Source organism: Ictalurus punctatus, chromosome 4 (assembly GCF_001660625.3).
Source record: "Ictalurus punctatus breed USDA103 chromosome 4, Coco_2.0, whole genome shotgun sequence".
Classification (NCBI taxonomy): domain Eukaryota; kingdom Metazoa; phylum Chordata; class Actinopteri; order Siluriformes; family Ictaluridae; genus Ictalurus; species Ictalurus punctatus.
Window position 1 is genome coordinate 22955310 of NC_071284.1, and position 22098 is coordinate 22977407.

Here is a 22098-nt window from a genome sequence, read left to right on the forward strand (position 1 = left end):
ATCAACCATTGACACCTGTATTACACAATATGAATTAATTAGGCCTCTTTGGTGTCTGAATCCAAACTTGTCTGAAAAATGAAAAGACACCAGGAGACGAGCAGAAAGGTACAGTAAATATCAGTACCTATAGATACTGTGTATGCCAAGATACTGATGACTGCATAATTCATAGAATCCAGTTTTGGATGTCTTATAGGGCCGGCTGTGTTTATATATTTGACTCTGAATGCATAGACCAGTCATCATTTGAAAATAACAGAACCAAATCTGAAATACAGATAGAAAAGAAATGAACCTTTACTTTGACAGAACAGACTGGTGTTCGTACTGCGCTAATCTTTCATTTTGTCTTTCAAACCCAAAACAGGGAGCCTGATGGAGGAGACGCAGCCGAGGACTGAGAAAACACACACACAAACACACACAAATGAACAAATAAACTCAACTACAGTAAAAATAAAAGCTCAATTTGACTCAATTTGTTTTAATGTCTTTATTGCAGGAAATATGAGCATAGACCTTACAGAAGAACATGGTGCTGTTTGGCATGGTACATTACTGCTTACTCAATGTGTAGTTGTTATTTAAAATGTTTTATAAAAAATGTAAGTAAAAAGACTATTTTGTATTGTACACACCCACTTGTGTCTCACATGTAATCACACGGGTATCATGTGGGAATTTACATGGGATTCACACATTAAACCATGAAAATGTTCCAAAAATACACGTTTCCCATGTGCAAAGGGCATGTTTCACGTGTTCCACATACTGCACATGTCATTTTAACAAGTTTACACACATTAAATGTGATTATGAACATGTGACCACATGATTTTTGCACATGTGAAATTCATGTGATTTTTCTGTAAGGGCAGAAGTAAACAAAGCAGCACTTCTTACTTTTAAATGCGTTACACTGTATACACACATCATTAACATACAGACATTCATGTGTTAAATCTCTAACAATAAGTTAGCAATAAGTTTCCTCTGTTTTTAGAACCGAAAGTTGAGGTTCTCCATTAACTCTGAGTAAACTTACCCAGTCGCATAACCTGCTTTCTGGAATACCCCCGGGTGTTATTGACTTGCCTCCTATTCTGTTCTGTGATGTTATATAAACTGCCTGAACGCTGACTTTCTGGGCTTGTGGAGTCAGTGACTGTCCCACTGCTGCCCTGGTTCTGCTGAGTGTAATCATCATCCACACTGTTTCCTAAATTACTGTACACACTGCTTCTTACATTACTCTACACGCTGCTTCCTACATTACTGTACACGCTGCTTCCTACATTACTGTACACACTGTTTCCTACACTCTGAAGAAATTTCTTCTTTTTATTTTATGAGAGAGAATGAACTTCTTGTTGTTTATTAAAGGCAGTTTAGTTGTAGCGCTGTGTAACAACTAACCCCGCAGTATGGAGGTTGTACTTAAGCCTACCTAACACGTGCTGTGAGTTGGTCACATGTTACAAAATGCTGCTACGTTGTAGGCAAGAAGATGGGGATTAAAGTAATATAAGGTTGGAGTCTGTAATTTACACACATCTCAGAAACCAAAATAAAACCCTTTTTGACACAGATTTGATGAGAACAAGGAGAGAATTTGCTGCAGATTGTCACTCGTAAATGTGGTAATGTGGTCAGAAGTACACGCTGCTTGACCTTGTGTAATAACACAGGTTAAACAGTTTTAACACAGGTAAAAAGTCCATGTTACATTTTGCCCTGCGTTACGTCGTTCCCCGCTCTCCCCTACAATAATTACACCTTAATGCTGGTGTTTACGTGATCAGTTCAGACTCTTAGAAACGTAAAAACAAAACATTAAATATAATGGAAGAAAATGAAACATGGTTAAGCTGTTACTGGTGTGACTCACAAGGGGGCGTGTCTAAAGCAAAAGGGGGCATGTCTAAAGCACAAGGGGGCGTGTCTGAAGCACAAGGGGGCGTATCTGAAGCATGGGGCTTTTCTTATGTTCTGTCAGAGTCACGCAGCTCTCTGTAGCACTACATGCGTTTCTGAGTCCTGCATTCTCCACTACTGAATATGAACTTCACAATCACTGCACTAATTCCTGTGTGTGTATGTGTGTGTGTGTGTGTGTGTGTGTGTGTGTGTGTGTGTGTGTGTGTGTGATATTAACTCCAGTGTATTTTACATGTATTTGACAGAATTTTCCAGCTTCTATGTGCACATGAATGTAGGATCTAGTGCGCTAGTGTATTTTCTTCTGGAAAAACATCATACTCAGGAGAAATGTTTTTATTATATCTCAGTACCGTTTAAATGTTTATAGTATTTGTGGTTAGCTGCTGTGATTTTATTTGTAAGATGTAAGTATGAAGGCTATAAGGCTGAAGTAAATATAAATAAAAATTAATTTGGGTAATATTAGTCTAATTTAAATGTACAAGATGTTTTCATTCCCAAAAAGAGTGATTAGTGTCTGTCAGGGGTTAGTGCTGATTACGTGCTTAGTTCTGGTTAGTGCTTTTTATTATAAAGCTGTTTCATCACATCACTGAGTTACTCACTGCAGTTTCTCCAGTTTACAGTCATGTTTCTTCAGTAGATCACAGAGCTTCTCCACTCCTGAGTCTCCTAGTTCACTCTCACTTAGATCCAGCTCTCTGATGTGTGATGGATTTGTACAGAGAGCTGAAGCCAAATCAGTGCAGGATTTCTCATTTATACTGTTACATAGACTACAGAGAGAGAGAAGAAAAGATAATTAGTGCCTTATTAAAACATGAAATATCTCACAAAAGTGAGTACACCCCTCACATTTTTGTAAATACTTGATTATATCTTTTCATGTGACAACGCTGAAGAAATGACACTTTGCTACAATTTAAAGTAGTGAGTGTACAGCTTTTGCTGCCCCTCAAAACAACTCAACACACAGCCATTAATGTCTAAACCACTGGTAACAAAAGTGAGTACACCCCACAAAAGTGAGTACACCCCACACAGTATCTCACTTTTGTGAGATACTGTTCATGTATAATGTGTGTGTTCTGTGGGGTTCAATTCTGAGTTAGTCATTATGGGTTACTGGGTTATTATCAATCCATTTAGAATGAAACCTATAATTCAATAAAATGTAGATATTTTCTGAATACTTTCTGAACCCACTGTATATACCTAATACACTGTAGTTTTATAATAATATTTAAAATCATTTAAATATATTAATAAATATTCAGAAAGTCTTTCTAAATAAATTATAAATGACTGAAGAATATTAAACTGCTAAAAGATTATTAGTGTTATAATAAATTTGGACTATTTAAAATATACAGGTTAATTACTCACTTTAGTTTCTGCAGGTTACATTTAGGATTTTTCAGGAAATCACACAGATTTCTCACTCCAGACTCTCCTGGTTCATTCCAGTTTAGATCCAACTCTCTCAGGTGTGAAGGATTTAAAACCAGAGCAGAAGTCAAATGTGACCAGTCATCCTCTGTAATACTGCCATAACTATACAACCTGGAGAGAGAGAGAGAGAGAGAGAGAGAGAGAGAGAGAGAGCGAGAGAGAGAGGGACAGAGAGAGAGAGAGGGAGAGGGAGAAGGAGAAAAGAGAGAGAGAGAGGCAGAGAGAGAGAGAGAGGGAGAGGGAGAAAGAGAAAGAGAGAGAGAGAGGGAGAGAGAAAAACACTGACATGGCCGATCCGGACGGAAATAAAGTCACAGAGGAGTTCCTGTAAAAGAGGAAATTACCCCAGGACCTCATGTACATCTAATCCCATCCAAATAGGGCTATACTTACATCCTATCATACTCCAACGCCCCGGCCACACATACAGTATATAGATGTTTAAGAAAATGTATTTTTTCTCTGCACATTCGCCTCCCGTCCACAAAAAAAGCTTCTTCAAAGAAATGTATTTCAAAATGGAGAAAGAAAAACTATGTTAACTCTCATCTTCAGTGAGTAGTTTATGGAGCGAGTGAAAGTGAAGTGTGATCCTGTGATCCTGCTGAGAGTGCACAGACAGAAGGACACTCGCACATGGAAGCTTCAATTCACAGCAGCTCACACTCTCTTAATAATCATATTGCTAATAATGTTTCACACGCTGAGGCTTGCCATTGTGCTCTCTGTTAATAACACACTCCACACACCAGCTACAATAATACAATAATGCATGTAGAGATCTATATGTTTATAGTTGTTCCTTACGTAAGTTTCTGCAGTCTGTAATGTGGATCCTGCAGCATAGCCGAGAGATGCTTCACTTTGACATCTTTAGGTGTCTTGTTGCTCAGATCCAGCTCCGTGTGCAGTAAGGGGTTTCTTCTGAAAATGTTAGTAAGACACTTGTAGGCTTCCGCTGCATCAGCACTTTTCAACAACCTGTAGAGAAAAATGATATCAGCAGGTTAATAACTGTGTAATGAGAGCAATAAGGAACTGATTGTTATGTGCTTTAGCTGTGCTTCAGTTTCTGTTTTCAGTGTGTACCCTTATCCAGCTATATCTGTTACAGAATCAGTGCACACTAATCCTCATTTCTTAATAAAATATTCATTATCAGTCTTTGCCTGTTACTGTTTATAACTGGTCAAGCACAAAACTCTATCCAGCGCTGTTTCCTGGATAATCAGTAAACCCACTTACCATTACAGTGTGATATAGTGACATCAAATCATTCAAATTAAATCATTCAGCAGAATTAAATCATTTTCAAAATGCTAAATGCTAAACTGATAGAAATATAGCTGTTTATGGTTATCTAGATCTTTTTTCTCACCTCAGTGTCTCCAGTGTACAGTGTGGATCCTGTAGTACATCAGTGAGCAGCTTCACTCCTGATGCTCCAGGGTCGTTCCCTCTGAGATCCAGCTCTATCAGGTGTGATGATTTCAGAGCTTCAGCCAGAGCAGCGTATCCTTCCTCTGTTATACTGCAGTATGAAAGTCTAAACAAAGGACAAAATAAATCCTTGCTTACTTCAGCTTACTCTCCGAGTTGTTTTCACATTGTGGTCAACTTTTGGTTATTGTGGGAAACACTACTGTCTATTTTGTGTTATGGAGACTTTGTGTGTGTGTGTGTTTGGGGGATTGTTGGGGGGAGGGGGAGAGGGAGGAGGAGCCACTTCGGCTCCAATTGGCTATTTATATCCCTATAGTATTGCATATTTTATGGAGTTATGTTTTCGGTGTTTGTACTTTTTAATTTTGTTTCCCTTTGTTTCCCTTTGTTAGTATAAAAAGAAAAAACTGTGAATTAATTTATTACAATGCTCATCTAAAATATAATAATTACAAGACAGCATAGGATGAGGTAAAACTCAAGAATTGGCTAAAATACAGTAGTGGCAATTGTGAAAGTAAACAAAACATGCCAATGCTTTGAAGGATGTGAATTGGAACAGAGTAATGTTATTCAATTGTGAATCTGTTTTTTAGAGGATTTAAACTTAACATGGTGAACAAATTATATTATAGAATTTAGGCAATTTTATTGGGGTTATCTCATACAGTGTGGCAGGTAATAATCTGGAAAGACCTTTGTAATATCACAGTCTAAAACTGGATTTAAAGAGAAGCAAATCAGTTAATGAATCACATGTAAATGAATCACATGTAAATAATTCACATGTGAATGAATCACATGAATATGAATCACATGTAAATGAATCACATGTAAATAAATTTAAAAAATAACAAATAATAAAAAAAAATAAATCCTTGCTTATTATTCCATTTCTGCAGATACATTTTTATAGTTCATGCACTTAGCACCGACCCCCATCATATTCTGTTTTTCCTGCTGTGATTTTCTTGTTAGTAATGTTGGCAGCTCTTCAACAAGTAAAGCTAGAAATGTTGTATAATGTACAAACATTCTCTCTCACAATAGGAGAGATGAACTGACCTCAGTTTCTCCAGGTTACAGTTTGGACTCTTCAGTCCAGCACAAAGCAGCTTCACTACTGAGTCCTCCAGAGGATTACTGCTCAGATCCACCTCAGTCAGCTTGGAGGATTCTGAGCTGAGAACTGTGTGTAAAGCCAAGCAGCTTCTCTCTGTCAGGTTACACTCACTGAGTCTGAAAGGAGAAAATGTCAGAGGAACTCAGAAAACATTGAGCCTAGAACATTATTTTATAAACAGTATATTCACGGTATTACAACAACTACCACAGTGTCATGACTGTGAAAAGAGGTTGGGTTGGTATTAGGGATGCACTGACACAGTTTTTTCAGACTGAGTAATACAACCCCAATTCCAAAAAAGTTGGGATGCTGTGTAAAATGTAAATAAAAACAGAATGCAATGATTTGCAAATCTGATAAACCTACATGTTATTCACAATAGAACATAGAAAACATATCAAATGTTTAAACTGAGAAAATGTACCATTTTAAGGAATAAATAAATTAATTTTGAATTTGATGGCAGCAGCTAAGATAGTCTTTTTATACCCAATCATGCTACTGACCTATTGCCAATTAACCTCCAGCTGTTTCTTTTTACTAACACTTAATTTTCCAGCCTTTTGTTGCCCCTGTCCACACATGATAAGATGTGTTGCCGTCATCAAATTCAAAATTACCTTTTTTTTTCCCCTCTTAAAATGGTACATTGACCCAGTGTAAACATTTGATATGTTTTCTATGTTCTATGGAACAGGTGTAAGATGCAATGGAATCGAAATGTTTAAATTAAAGGTACTAAAGGTAATTAAAGGTACTAAAGCCCCCCCCCCAAATAGGCCTAGCGACATCCCTGTTGATGAGATTTGCAAATTACTATATTCTGTTTTTATTTACATTTTACACAGCGTCCCACCTTTTTTTGGAATTCGGGTTGTAGTGCATATTTTGCGGTACTCGTCTATACCAATACTGATACTGAAATGAGTATCCTACTTTATCAGTATTTATTATTAATCAATCAGGGAACATTTTGTTTCACTCTCTATGTTGGTTGCTGCCATGTGCTGTTAATAATAAACTCCTGATGAGTTTTGATAATTAAACAGTATATTTAATAGACAGGGTGAGGGAGACCTGAACCATGACTCACTAGCAAGGTATCGAACTGGCAAAAGGAAGTGTGTGTCTCAGTACTCAGTGCTCTCTCTCTGTGCGCATGTGCTAGTGGTGCAAGCGAGTGGAGCGTGATGTGAGTGTGAGTGATGTGTGCCTGCTGTGGCTTCTTTTTTCAAACTTTCCTTTACTATGTTGTATGAGATGATTGATTTTTGTCTAAATTTTGTGTATTGTGGTCAGATAGTATGTCCAGCTCACTGCCATTTCCTGTTCATCTGTTCACAAAATACACTATATCACATGGTATCACATGTTGGTACAATTTTTTATGAGTACATTAAATGAGCACAGCATCAGACTGATATCCGATTCCAGTATCAGTAACAACACATCCCTATATAGGATGAATAAATTATAAAGAGCAGTTAGGCGTATTGTTGTGAAATCCACTCAGAACAGCTCCTCTCATTCCTAAACACTGAGTTTAACAGAGAAAAAGGTTACTTACAAAACTCTTGTGGCTTCCTGGACGACTGGTAGGAGTCTCTTAAAGCATTCATCTGAATTTATGAACTTCTGTAGCTCAAACACTTCCAGATCCTCCTCTGATGTCAGCAACACAAAGACCAGAGCAGACCATTGAGCAGGTGAGAGTTCAGCTTCAGAGAGACGTCCTGAGCTCATGTAGCTTTGGATCTCTTTCACTAGTGAATCATCATGTAACTCGTTCAGACAGTAGAACAGATTGATGGCTCTCTCTGGAGATGGTTTTTGTTCAATCTTGAAGTTGATGTACTCAACTATGTTCTTTTGGCAGTAAGAGATGTTTCCTTTGTGTGTCAGCAGACCTCGAATGAGTTTCTGATTAGACTCCACTGAGAGGCCCAGAAGGAAGCGGAGGAAAAGATCCAAGTGTCCATTGCCATTCTGTAAGGCCAGATCTACTGCACTCTTGAGGAACTCAGACATTTCTGATATGCTGAAAAGACCAGAAAGATCAGTGGTTTGTTCTTTTGTTGGGTTTTTGTCAAGGAAGCAGAGAAATGCATATAATGCAGCCAAAAACTCCTGAACACTCAGATGCACAAAGCTGAACATCTTCCCCAGGTGGAGTCCAGACTCTGTTCTGAAGATTTGGGTACACACTCCTGAGTACACTGCCACTTCTCTGACATCAATGCCACACACTCTCAGGTCTTCCTCATAGAACATCAGGTTTCCTTTCTCCAGCTGTTGGAAAGCCAGTTTTCCCAGTGCCAGGATACTCTCTCTGGTTTGGGGAAGATCAAGGTCACATTTCTGATGGTACTTTTGGTCCTTGTGTTTGATCTGAAAGATCAGGAAGTGTGTGAACATTTGAGTTAGAGTATATTATGGGGATCTCTCCAATCTTTGCTTCACCCAACATCCTCTCCAGAACAGTGGCTGAGATCCAGCAGAAGACAGGGAGGTGACACATGATGTAGAGGCTTCTGGAAGACTTCATGTGTGTGAGGATTTTATTGGACAGGCTCTGATCACTGATCCTCTTCCTGAAGTACTCCTCTTTCTGAGGATCACTGAACCCTCGTACCTCTGTCACCTGGGCGACACACTCAGGAGGGATCTGATTAGCTGCTGCTGGTCGAGTGGTTATCCAGAGGTGAGCAGAGGGAAGCAGATTCCCCTTGATGAGGTTTGTCAGCAGCACATCCACTGAGACTGATTCTGTCACATCACACAACATCTCATTCTTCTGGAAATTTAGAGGAAGTCGACACTCATCCAGACCATCAAAGATGAACAGGACTTTGTAGGTATCACTGTCTATTACTTCCAAGTTCTTAATTTCAGGGAAAAACTGATAAAGAAGTCTCATCAGACTGAAGGTCCCCTGCTTCACCAAATTCAGTTCTCTAAAGGGAAGTGGAAACAGGAAGAGAATGTCCTGATTTGATTTCCCTTCAGCCCAGTCCAGAATGATCTTCTGTACAGAGACTGTTTTTCCAATTCCAGCTACTCCTTTAGTCAGCACACTTCTGATGGACTTGTCTTTAAAGAGATCATTACATTTGATGGGTGTCTCCTCTGCTGCTGGTCTCCTGGACACTGTCTCAATCTGTCTCACCTCATGTTCTTTATTGACGTCTCCACTCCCACCCTCTGTGACGTAGAGCTCTGTGTAGATCTGATTCAGAAGTGTTGATGTCCCATGCTGTGAGATTCCCTCATTAATTCTTTTAAATTTTTCTAGAAGTCTGGATTTGAGCTTTCGCTGATAAACAGAGGCCAGCTCTAACAAACAGGAAAAATGTGATGGTCATTATTTTCATTTATGAACAATATATTACAAAACTAGAGTACATGCCTAATAAATACATCAATATGAACAGACATTTAAAGAACCAAAACTCTATAACTGTCTTTAAAACATTTAAAACATAATTATGTGTTCAAAAAACTATTCATTAGGACCATGCATGAAGTACGCCCAGTTTGTTTCCTTTAAAGTTAAAATACTAGAATATTGTAATAATCTAAAGCTCTTACTGGTCTGCAGTGTGTGAGCGAGATCTTTCTGCTTCATGTTCTGCAGAATGTTCAGCGTGATCTTCAGCACACCCTGTCTGAAAGACTGCAGATTCTCCTCCTCCTCATCAGAGCATGCTGGGGAATCAGCACCAAGTATCAATGTAGATTATTCTCTTGATTTTATATTAATATTGCTGTTGAATTCTGATTGGTCAGAAGGAGTTGATTAATTTTCTATAACAGCAGCTCTGACAGTAGAGCAGCTGCAAATCTGTACTTGTTCTAATACGTTATTGTATCTGTAGTCACAGCTCATTCACAGGGGCTCATTTGCTACATATTAATAGATTTTTTTTTTTTTTAACGTGTGTAATCATTGGTAAGTTTTCTGTAAGGAGACATTAATTTAACATTTATGGAAAGAGTCTCCAGTGTCTGTATCTAAGTTTCCATTCAAAGGGAACTTCGACGTTCCATTTTGCATAACAGTATGGGAGCGCCTTGTGCGCGTGACCGGTATCTGAAGCTTGTGTAAAATCATGCCTCTACTTATAGGCCTGCCATGATCAGGTGAGGTGGCAATTAAGCACGTCGCATGATATATATATGGCACCTGTGAACCACGCCGCCAGCCTTATTATCTTCAGCGAGACTGCATGTCTGTTTGCGTGACAAAAAACGCTTCATTTCTACTCTATATTTTCTCAAAATCTCTAAACATTTCTATTCCTTTTTTTAGAAAAAAGAAAAGAAAATAGAGGGAAATAATCAGTGAGAAAGATTTCAGAAAGTGTGTTACGCCTTGCTCCCGTTTCATCATGGGAGGAGACAGACACGCTTTCTGTGTGAAGTGTTTGGGCGTACAGCATGCTACAGCAGCCCACGAGGGGTCTGACTGTCAGCATTGTGGACATTTCACAATTAAGCAACTACGCTCTCGGCTCGCTCTCTTCTCGTCCGAAGGGAGTTGGGTTTCAGAGCCTCGCGGATCTGGGTCGTGGGGTTCTCGTATGGATTTGGAAGAGGAGCCGGAGACAAACGCTGCTCTATCTCTTGCTCTGTCTTCCGGGTCCGGCTCTCCGCCTGACTTTGGAGCTCACGTCGCGACTCCTCCTTCCCCTACGGAAAGCCAAAACACCCTCGCTGACTCCGAGGAGTCGGTAGAGGGTGCCATTGCACCAAAAACCGACAGCAGCTCTCAAGCGTATAAAGAGCTGCTTGAGGTGATCACTAGGGCAGTTGAAAAGTTGAATATAGACTGGCCCGGGGAAGAGGAACTGGCTCATAGCAGGCTGGATGAGCACTTCCTCTCCAGTGAAAATAAATATAAATCTCCTTCGCACCGTAGAAAACTCCCCTTTTTTCCGGAAGTGCGGGATGAGTTATCACGCTTCTGGAGAACACCATACACTAGCCGTGTTTATAACCCTGCGACATCTGATTACTCAGCCGTCATGGGGAGTGAGCAGCACGGCTATGTAGCGATGCCAAAAGGTGGAGGAAGCGCTTGCGAGCCACCTCTCTCCGTCAACGGCAGGTAATTTAGGGAGGCCAATTTTAACTTCTAAGCCATGTAAGGCCACCTCGGCGTTGGTGGGTAAAGCCTATGCGACAGCAGGTCTTGCTTGTGGGTCACTGCATACAATTTCAGTGTTGCAGGCCTACCAAGCAGACCTGCTGAGGGAGCACGATACTGGGGAGGGAACTGGACCCGAGGCAGTGGCAGACCTGCACCACACCACAGATTTATCTCTCCGGGAGACCAAACAAACAGCCCATCATATCGGCCGTTCAATGGGTAGCCTGGTTGTGGCGGAGAGGCACCTATGGCTCAACCTCTCAGGGATAGGGGACAAAGATAAGGTCTCCTTGCTGAACGCCCCTGTTACACCTTCCGGCCTGTTTGGCGGCATGGTTAATGCCATCGCCGACAGGTTTTGCGAGGCAAAACAGCAAACGGCGGCGTTCAGCCAGTTCCTGCCCCGTCGTGTCGAGTTCGCCCAGGCCTCCATGAGTGGAGCCCAGGCCAGCGCTAGTGCGAGGGAGGCGCAGAAGGCGAGTGTGGTGGCCCGCCTCCCCCCGCAGAAAGCCAGGGGGACTGGGTGGCCACGGCCACAGCCTGCTAAGAGGCCTGATCTAAGAATGATCATAAAAGCAAAGCAGGTTAGGAAGCACGTTTTCAGCCTTCTCTGGTCAGCAGGCTGTCACAAATCTGATGCTTTTCCTCCAACGAAATGTGGAAAAGCTAACATCACTGAAAGACCATTTGGCAGTGTGGAAACTACTGCCAAATGTGTCTCCATGGGTTCTGTCTACCATAGAAAAGGGTTACCGGGTCCAGTTCAGAGCTCGACACCCCCCCCCCCCGGTTCAGAGGTGTGCTCACCACAGTTGTCAGCACAGAGCAGAGCCCAATGTTATCGCAGGAAGTAAGTTCCCTTTAGGACAAAGGGGCCATAGAACTTGTACCCCGTTCCCTAAGGGAGGGAGGTTTTTACAGCCATTATTTCCTGGTCCGCAAAAAAGATGGGAGTATGCCGCCAATTTTAGATCTGTTCAGTAACTTATCATGCCACAGAGTCAGTCCGAGGACTGGTTTGTGACGATACATCTGAAAGATGCATATTTCCACATGGGAATATCGCCCAGTCACAGGAAGTTCCTGAGGTTTGCATTTGGAGAAAACGCATACCAATTTCGGGTTCTTCTCTTCGGGCTAGCTTTATCCCCTCACACCTTCACAAAGTGCATGGATGCTGCTCTGGCTCCCTTGCAACTCCAGGGCATCCATGTACTGAACTACCTGGATGACTGGTTAATTCTAGCACGATCCAGGGAACAGGCAGTTCAACATCGAGATGTTGTTCTCGCCCACATGAGGAGCTTGGGGCTCAGGTTGAACCTCAAGATAAGTATGCTTTCTCCAGTGCAGAGGACAACTTTTCTAGGTGTTATATGAGATTCTACTACGATGAGGGCGTTTCTATCCCCAACACGCGTAGGATCGATCCTATCAACTTTGAGCAAGATAAAGCTAGGTCTGGGCATCCCCTCCAGTCTCTACGAGAGACTGTTGGGCCTTATGGCAGCAGCAGCCAACGTCATACCGTTGGGCCTATTGCATGAGACCGTTTCAGTGGTGGCTGAAAAGTCAGGGGTTTCATCCCAGGATTTCATCCGGGGATGAAACCTCTGAGAGTAATCAGTGTCACGCGGCGACGCCTACGTGCTCTGAGTATTTGGAGGTTTCTAGCCTCGGGTCACACTCTAGGGGTCACACTCTTACCGCAAGACGGTAATGACAGACGCATCCCTCATGGGCTGGGGTGCGGTCTTAAATGGCTGTCCAGCTCATGGTCTTTGGAGTGGCCCTCATCTGGAGTGGCATATAAATCGCCTAGAGATGCGGGCCGTATTCCTAGCACTGAAATTCTTCCTTCCTCAGTTGAGAGGTCACCATGTGCGAGTTGTGTCAGACAACACAGCGGTGGTCTCATATATCAACCACCAGGGAGGGTTACGTTCACGCCCCCTGTTCAGGTAGGCGCAGCTAATCCTTGGGCAGAGGGAAAGTTCTTGTCAGTGAGTGCAATGTACATTCCGGGCAGCCGGAATGTAGGAGCAGACATCCTGTCGAGGCAGGGGCTGAGGCCCGGGGGTGGAGGCTCCATCCACAAGTGGTGGAGTCCATATGGCGGAGGTTTGGACAAGCGGAAGTGGATGTGTTCGCCTCCGAGGAGACAACACACTGCCCGCTGTGGTTCGCCCTCACTCCTCTCGCACCATTGGAGCTGGACGCCATGGTGCACACGTGGCCGAGATCACGGCTATATGCGTTCCTTCCTTTTTTTTTTTTTTTCAGCTCAAACAATCAATCTCCAGTTTCATTTCTATTGAACATTCCTGCTGTACATTCCTGCTGAACATGTCTGTTGAACATGTCTGCTGAACATTACTTTTTTCTCCCTTCCCCTTCCCAAATATTTCATTGAGAAGAAAAAACAAACCGAGCAACACACAGCAGAAATCATTCAGTTTTTTTTTCTTTTTATACTAACAAAGGAAAACAAAATTAAAAGTACAAACACCAAAAGCAAACCCGCCCCCTGCCCCCCCAGCTCATCATGGCTACCCAATAACTGTCACTGGTTATATAGATATTGTAAAACCCAACAACAGGCACAAAAATTTAAGTGGGAAGTGTCTGTAACTCCATAAAGTATACAATAAAGGGATGCCATTTATATATATATATATATATATATATATATATATATATATATATATATATATATATATATATATATATATAAAACTTGTCCGTACAACCCCTCATCGTATACCTTATTTTCTCGAGTTTTAGAAAAACATCACGTCCTTTAGCCACTGGGAGATAGATGGATATTTAGCAGACTTCCAATACAACAGTAGGGAACGTCCTGCTATAAGGGATGTGAAAGCGATAACATCCTTTTGTATCGAGCTCAATGGAACTGAGGCATCAGGAATCCCAAATACAGCAATCAATGGGCAAGGCTTTAAATCTACCCACAGAATAGTGGACATGATGGTAAAAAAAACCAAACCAGACCAAAAACCATGGAGATCAGGGCAGAAGAAAAACATACGGCCAAGATGGCAGGGAGAGCCATGGCATTTATCACAATTTTCCTCTACGTCCGGATATATTACAGAAAGTCTCAACTTGGACAGATGGACTCTGTGTAAAACCTTGAACTGGATAAGTCCAAGACGAGCACAAGAAGTGGTAGACTGTACCCTCCATATAGCATGTTCCCAACACTCCTCACTTATCTGTACTCCTAACTCCGTTTCTCACGCATTCCTAATTTTGGTACTCGACTCACTACCTTACGCCAGAATAAAATCATATATCCTAGAAATCATTCCTCTCTGATGTGGATTGTTTGAAAACAAGCTTTCCCAAGCCTGCTCAGGAGGCGCAGAGGGGAAATTAGGAAAACATCTAGAAACGAAATTCCGAATTTGAAAATACCGAAAGAAATGCATCACAGGGAGGTCATAAGTAGATGACAGATTGGCAAAGCTATCAAAGACACCAATGGCATACAGATTTCTAACTTGTTTAATACCCTTGTCATACCACACTGAGAATGTGGAGTCCAAACACGATGGAGGAAATAGATGGTTGTTGACAAAAGGACCCAAAGAGGATGCACCTACAAATTTAAAGAACGTTTCTCAGCAGGGTTGGCTACTTCTACAATCAGGGTTTACGTGGCTGCCGTTTCGGCCAGCCATGCCCCTGTTGATGGAGCCTCTGTGGGGCAACATCCTCTAACTTCAAGGTTCATGCGTGTTGTCAGACGGTTGAAGGCCCATCTGCAGGCTGCGCATACCTTCCTGGGACCTTTCTGTGGTCTTGGAAGGTCTGTCAGAGGCCCCATTTGAGCCCTTAGAGTCAGCCTCTGAGAAGCTTCTGACTCTAAAGGTAGCTCTCCTACTGGCCCTGACATCTCTCAAGCGAGTCGGAGATGTACAAGCTCTCTCTGTTGCCCCTTCCTGCCTTGACTTTGCCCCTGGATTAGCCAAGGCCTTCCTGTATCCTAGGCCGGATTATATTCCTAAAGTGCCTAGATTGGCTGCCCACCCTGTGGTGTTGCAGGCTTTCTGCCCTCCTCCGTTCCTCACACCGGAACAAGAGAGGATGCACCTGCTGTGTCCAGTAAGGGCTCTCTGTACTTACGTCCACCGCTCCGGCCAATGGCGTAAGTCAGAGTAGCTGCTGGTCTGCTTTGGCGGCGACAGTAAAGGTGATGTGTCAAAGCAGGGCATCTTGAATTGGATAGTGGAAGCGGTCTCGCCACGCCTCTGGGCATAAGAGCTCATTCCACTAGGGAGGTCGCCTCCTCAAAGGCTTTGTCCAAAGGGGTATCCTTGCAGGATGTGTGTGCGGCTGCAGGGTGGTCTATGCCACACACATTCATTTGTTATTACAACCTGGATATTCATTCCACCCTGGGCTCGAGTGTCTTGCAGTGACCCTCGGGCTTGGGTATTTTTGAACAGGCCGTACCCTCGGTATGACGGAGTGGGTATTCCCATTCCAATACTGTTATGCTAAATGCAACGTCGACATTCCCTTTGAAAGGGAACGTTGGGATTACACATATTCCCTCCTCAGGGAACAGGGTTACGAGACGTTGCATATCATACCAGGGCAGGCCTGTGAATTGCGTCTTCAGAAAATAGAGGCTGGCGCTTGGTTCACAGGTGCCATATATATAAATATCATGCGACATGCTTAATTGCCACCTGATCATGGCAGGCCTATAAGTAGAGGCATGATTTTACACAAGCTTCAGATACCAGTCATGCGCGCAAGGCGTTCCCATACTGTTATGCTAAATGCAACGTCTCGTTCCCTTCTCAGGGAACAGGGGTACATGCGTACCCTGACGTTTTCCTACATGTGAAAGTCTTCAGCACATACAGTGAGGGAAAAAAGTATTTGATCCCCTGCTGATTTTGTACGTTTGCCCACTGACAAAGAAATGATCAGTCTATAATTTTAATGGTAGATTTATTTGAACAGTGAGAGACAGAATAACAACAAGAAAATCCAGAAAAACGCATGTCAAAAATGTTATAAATTGATTTGCATTTTAATGAGGGAAATAAGTATTTGACACCTCTGCAAAACATGACTTAGTACTTGGTGGCAAAACCCTTGTTGGCAATCACAGAGGTCAGACGTTTCTTGTAGTGGCCACCAGGTTTGAACACATCTCAGGAGGGATTTTGTCCCACTCCTCTTTGCAGATCTTCTCCAAGTCATTAAGGTTTCGAGGCTGACGTTTGGCAACTCGAACCGTCAGCTCCCTCCACAGATTTTCTATGGGATTAAGGTCTGGAGACTGGCTAGGCCACTCCAGGATCTTAATGTGCTTCTTGTTGAGCCACTCCTTTGTTGCCTTGGCCGTGTGTTTTGGGTCATTGTCATGCTGGAATACCCATCCACGACCCATTTTCAATGCCCTGGCTGAGGGAAGGAGGTTCTCACCCAAGATTTGACGGTACATGGCCCCGTCCATCGTCCCTTTGATGCGGTGAAGTTGTCCTGTCCCCTTAGCAGAAAAACACCCCCAAAGCATAATGTTTCCACCTCCATGTTTGACGGTGGGGATGGTGTTCTTGGGGTCATAGGCAGCATTCCTCCTCCTCCAAACACGGCGAGTTGAGTTGACGGCAAAGAGCTCCATTTTGGTCTCATCTGACCACAACACTTTCACCCAGTTGTCCTCTGAATCATTCAGATGTTCACTGGAAAAATTCAGATGGGCATGTATATGTGCTTTCTTGAGCAGCAGACCTTGCGGGCGCTGCAGGATTTCAGTCCTTCACGGCGTAGTGTGTTACCAATTGTTTTCTTGGTGACTATGGTCCCAGCTGTCTTGAGATCATTGACAAGATCCTCCTGTGTAGTTCTGGGCTGATTCCTCACTGTTCTCATGATCGTTGCAACTCCATGAGGTGAGATCTTGCATGGAGTCCCAGGCCGAGGGAGATTGACAGTTCTTTTGTGTTTCTTCCATTTGCGAATAATCGCACCAACTGTTGTCACCTTCTCACCAAGCTGCTTGGCAATGGTCCAAGCCCATTCCAGACTTGTGTAGGTCTACAATCTTGTCCCTGACATCCTTGGAGAGCTCTTTGGTCTTGGTCATGGTGGAGAGTTTGGAATTTGACTGATTGATTGCTTCTGTGGACAGGTGTCTTTTATACAGGTAACAAACTGAGATTAGGAGCACTTCCTTTAAGAGTGTGCTCCTAATCTCAGCTCGTTACCTGTATAAAAGACACCTGGGAGCCAGAAATCTCATTAAAATGCAAATCAATTTATAACATTTTTGACATGCGTTTTTCTGGATTTTCTTGTTGTTATTCTGTTTCTCACTGTTCAAATAAATCTACCATTAAAATTATAGACTGATCATTTCTTTGTCAGTGGGCAAACGTACAAAATCAGCAGGGGATCAAATACTTTTTTCCCTCACTGTAGGAGTTTATGCCATAAATTAGAGCAGATCAGTTGCAGTTTTGTCTGTTTATCCTACCCATAATGCTGCTCCTAGTGTGGAGAACTATAAATTACTGTAATTTTTTTTTTAACTGTAAATTATGACATGATATATATTTTTAATAAAATATTGTACCATAACTAAATATCAAGGAAGATAAACATGCTGCCTTATGTGTTGTTTAAACTCTTTCATGCTCACTCGCTCGCTCTCTCTCACACACACCTTGAATATGGACTTCAAAGAATTTCCACAGACTTTGGATTTCTGCTTTTCGGTTCTGTGGATAAACAAACATTGTAAATTACTTTTTGTTTGCATTTATAACAGCACACACTGTACCAGCTCTTCTACACTCAGTTGTCATTGTTACTGTTCTACGTCTGTCAGATTTCTTTGCTTGTTCTTCTTGATGGTGTACATACCTGTTTCAGATCAGTTCTGCAGAGGATCATGGTAAAACTGTGACTTAAAAAACAATTACTTAATAAAAATACACAGCTAAAGAAATTGTAATATTCCATCCATTATCTGTTTCACTTATCCTACACAGGGTCGTGGGGGAGAATGCGAGCCTAACCCAGGGAACTCAGGACACAAGGCAGGGTACACCCTGGTCAGGGTCCCAATCTATCACAGGGCACAATCACACACACACACAAACACACACACGCACAATCTGGAAACGCCAATCAGCCTACAATACATGTCTTTGGCCTGGGGAAACCGGAATACATGAAGGAAAACTTTTGCAATATTCCAATCCATAAAAAAGATATGTTCAATAAAGTGGAATGACACCGGGAGAAGAGTGTGGAACACGCTGACTGAAATGTATTTAATACACCTTTGTATGCAATAACAGCTTCCAGACGCATCCTGTATGAAGAAACTAATCTCTCACAGTTTTCAGGTGGGATTTTGGCCCATTCTTCTACACAAACAGTCTTTAAACCTTGAAGATTCCTCGGGCTGCTGGTAAAGCTTGATCTTCAGTTAATTTTACAAATTTTCTATTGGGTTAAAGTCTGGTGACGATTTCTACACCTTTATTTTCTTCCTATGGGACCATTTAGAGATGCCAATGATATAGGAATCATACCGGCAGATAACCGCTTGTTTTTAAATCGTTAATCGTGTAACTGCTTTTTCTTAGTCAGATTGGTGATGGATCCAGAGTCTATCCCAGGAACAGTAGCTGCGGGACAGGAATACTTTGGATATCCTGAATGTGATAGCTGCCTGTCACAGGGCACCATTCAGACACTGGGGCAATTAGCATAGCCAAGCCACTTGTTTGTGAGAAGTCGCAGGAAACCCCCATGGACATGGGGAGAACATGTGAAACTCCAAAAAAAAGAAACCGAAGCTCAGGATTGAACCAGAGACCCAGCAGCTGTAACACTACACTGTAACACTACTAACACACACTAGTAACACACAGTAACTTGGGTTGGACCAAACCACCAAATCACTCTCTACCCCCAGGCAGTCCTTTCATCTTATTGTGCACAGATATGTATTTTTATTTTAATAAATGACTTTGTCCTAACCACAACCTAAAAACACACGTGAGTCAAATCCACACATTTTACCATGTTCTACTTGAAGTCTGAGGATGATAACTCTTCTGCTCTGACTTTTCTGAATCGTTTTCTTAGATAAGTGAATTTACGGAAAGCCTACCAGTAAAGCCAGGTCACCACCTTCATTACATTCCTTCACAATATGCACACATTTATTCTCCATCTTCTGCCTAATATACTGAAAATGGCTCTGCTAATGTTTCTCATTCCGTCACATTGACAACAACTCCCCAGCCGTGGGAAGCCCCAGATGTTCCGGCCGCTTTGCTGGCTGCATTGCACGGCGTGGTTCTCCGGTGGCGGGGACGGGGTAAAGGGCACGGGGGTTGGCATGGCGCGTAGCACAGCTTGCAGCTGTCTCTGTTCAGCCATCATGCGCTTGAGCCGAGCAAATTCCTCACTGAGCTGTTGGTTGCGCTTCCCGAACGACGCGGTTGGTGGCGTGGCGCATGGACCGGCTCGCTGCAGCAGTTTTGGTTGCGCGATCTGGTGAGTGAGCCGCGCCAGTGCTTCGTCCAGTGTCCTTTGCTTCTCCCAGAACACTCGGTCGCTGTGCTCAGTAACCAAGGCATTTAAATCCCCAAACATAATCAAACTCAAAACATAGACACCTGTGGCAGATGAAAGTCACTTCAATAACTGCTCAGCAGGAAGCGAGCGAACCAAAACAAAGTCATGTGACTCATCCGAAGACGAGCCACAGTGCCATCTGCTGGCCGTATCGTCACACAAAGGACTTTGTGAGTGAAGCATTAACTCCAAAGAAATCCATTGAAATCACAAATGCACTCTTTATATACATTATGCACTTCATTCAAAAATATTATCTACAAAGACGTCATGATTTTGTAACCTGTAGCTGCACAGCAAATTGTTCATATGATACTAGCATTACACCAACACAGGGAAGCAAAACAAACCACACATATTTACTACATTCCACCTGCGTTGCAAAAACCACAGATAATACCTGAATCTAGCCCAAAAGGCACTGGGAAAAGGAGACATATCTAGACACACTGTCTGCACTTACACTCTGTATGAAAAAGATTATTACATTTCATTCAGATTATTTGCTATAAAACAAAAATTTAGACATCCGTAACTCAAAAGAGATAATTAGTATTCAACATGTACTGCCTGGCCAAAAAATAGTCACACATGCATTCATCGTGGCATTGTTTCAACAACCTTGTGCAACGTGACATTTATTTCCATCCAGAGTTGTTAATTTTTGGGAGAGATCTTGTATTGAGAATTGAACAGTTCATGTGTGAAAATGAGTCCTCGTGCTCCCTGAACCACTCTTTCACAATTTGAGCCTGATCAATCTTGGCATTGTCATCCTGGAATACAGTCATGTGAAAAAATAAGTACACCCCATGGAAATTGTTGACTTTTTTGACAAGCAAACATTTGATCATCTTTGAAACAGTGCCTATTAATGATGTTGATATACTTGAACAAAACCAAAAGGAAAATTAGCTTTTTCAATTATTTATTCAATAGAAATATCAATAGATGTGATATTCTCTGTGGAAAAAGTAAGTACACCCTTGGTCATAGAAGCTAGCATCGCCCCCTTTAGCAGAAGTTGTAATTAATTAATTATGAATATTGGTAGGGTGAATTATAAGGTGACTTATGATATATTCATATGTTTATAGTCGTTCTTTACGAAAGGAGAAAAGATTCAAATGTCTAAGCTTGACATTTCCATCACAGAAATGAAATAACCTGAAGTTGATATTAACATATATGGGACTGAAATCAACAATGCCAATTTTCATGTGCCAGATATTGACATCTCACTGCCAAAAAGAAAAGTTAAAGTGGATGTTGAGCTTAAAGGTGAGGACAGTAAAGGGGGGAAGTATAAAATTCCTAAGACTGATCTTTCCTTACCAACAATGAAGTTACCCACGGAGAATATTAAAGTGCAAGGCCCTGATGTGAAAACAGGTGATTTCATGGACATTTCATTACCAAAAGGGATGGCTAAGGGAGAAATTGACTTTGAAGGACATTCTGGAAACACAGGAAAAAGTGACTTCTCAAAGCTTGACATTTCCTTACCAAAAGGAACATCACCCAAGGTTGACATCAATGCTTGAGATCAAGGGCAGAAAGTATCAAATGCCAGATGTTGACATCTCACTGCCAAAAGGAAATATAAATGGGGGTGTTGATCTCAAAGGTAAGGCAGATAAAGGAGGGAGTTTTCAACTGCCAAAGTTGATCTTTCACTACCAAGAATGAAGTTACCAGTGGGTAAGATTAATGTGGGAGGCCCTGAGATCAAAGTCAGGAAAATTGACATGCCATTGATTGACATTTCATTACCAAAAGGGAAAGTTGACATGATTCAGTTGGCAAGGGAAAGTTGACAAGATTCAGAAATGCCATTTGACTGTCAATTCTAGAGGCCTACTGCTGTTTCAAAAGTGAACATCCAGATTCTATAATTGGAAAGTCTAAATTTGCTGAACTCCGACCGTCTCGTGTGTTCTGGTATTCAGACACTCTAAGAAATGTTTGCTTTTCCCGATACCATGAAAATATAAAGTTAGCTCTTGACTGTGTGCAACATGTTATCCCAAGGCAAGCATTTCAGAACACACATGATTTTATTGAAGCTGTGGTCTGCAGTCCAGATACTCCCCACTGAATGTTAAGTCTGTGTGATGAATGCAGAAATGCAGGCTGTTGGAGATGCGTATCGTTAGTCACATCCCAGAGGAAGACAAGCAAATTAAGGTGAACTGGTACACATGGGAAGGAACAGAAGGGCTGCCAAATAAGGTCCAGAAGAGTGGCACACTGGGGAATGTACTTCAAGTTCTCAAGACAGCTGCTACAAAATTTTTGCATCAGTTTTGTGAAGTGACCAAAAGTGCATTTTTCCAGGCCAAAA

The 22098-nt window shown here is 42.1% G+C and overlaps 1 pseudogene; it reads right to left on the reverse strand.

Annotated features, from left to right (window-relative positions):
• Window positions 1-477: 477 nt before the first annotated feature.
• Window positions 478-19836, reverse strand: LOC108264343 (NACHT, LRR and PYD domains-containing protein 3-like; annotated as a pseudogene).
• Window positions 19837-22098: the final 2262 nt, after the last annotated feature.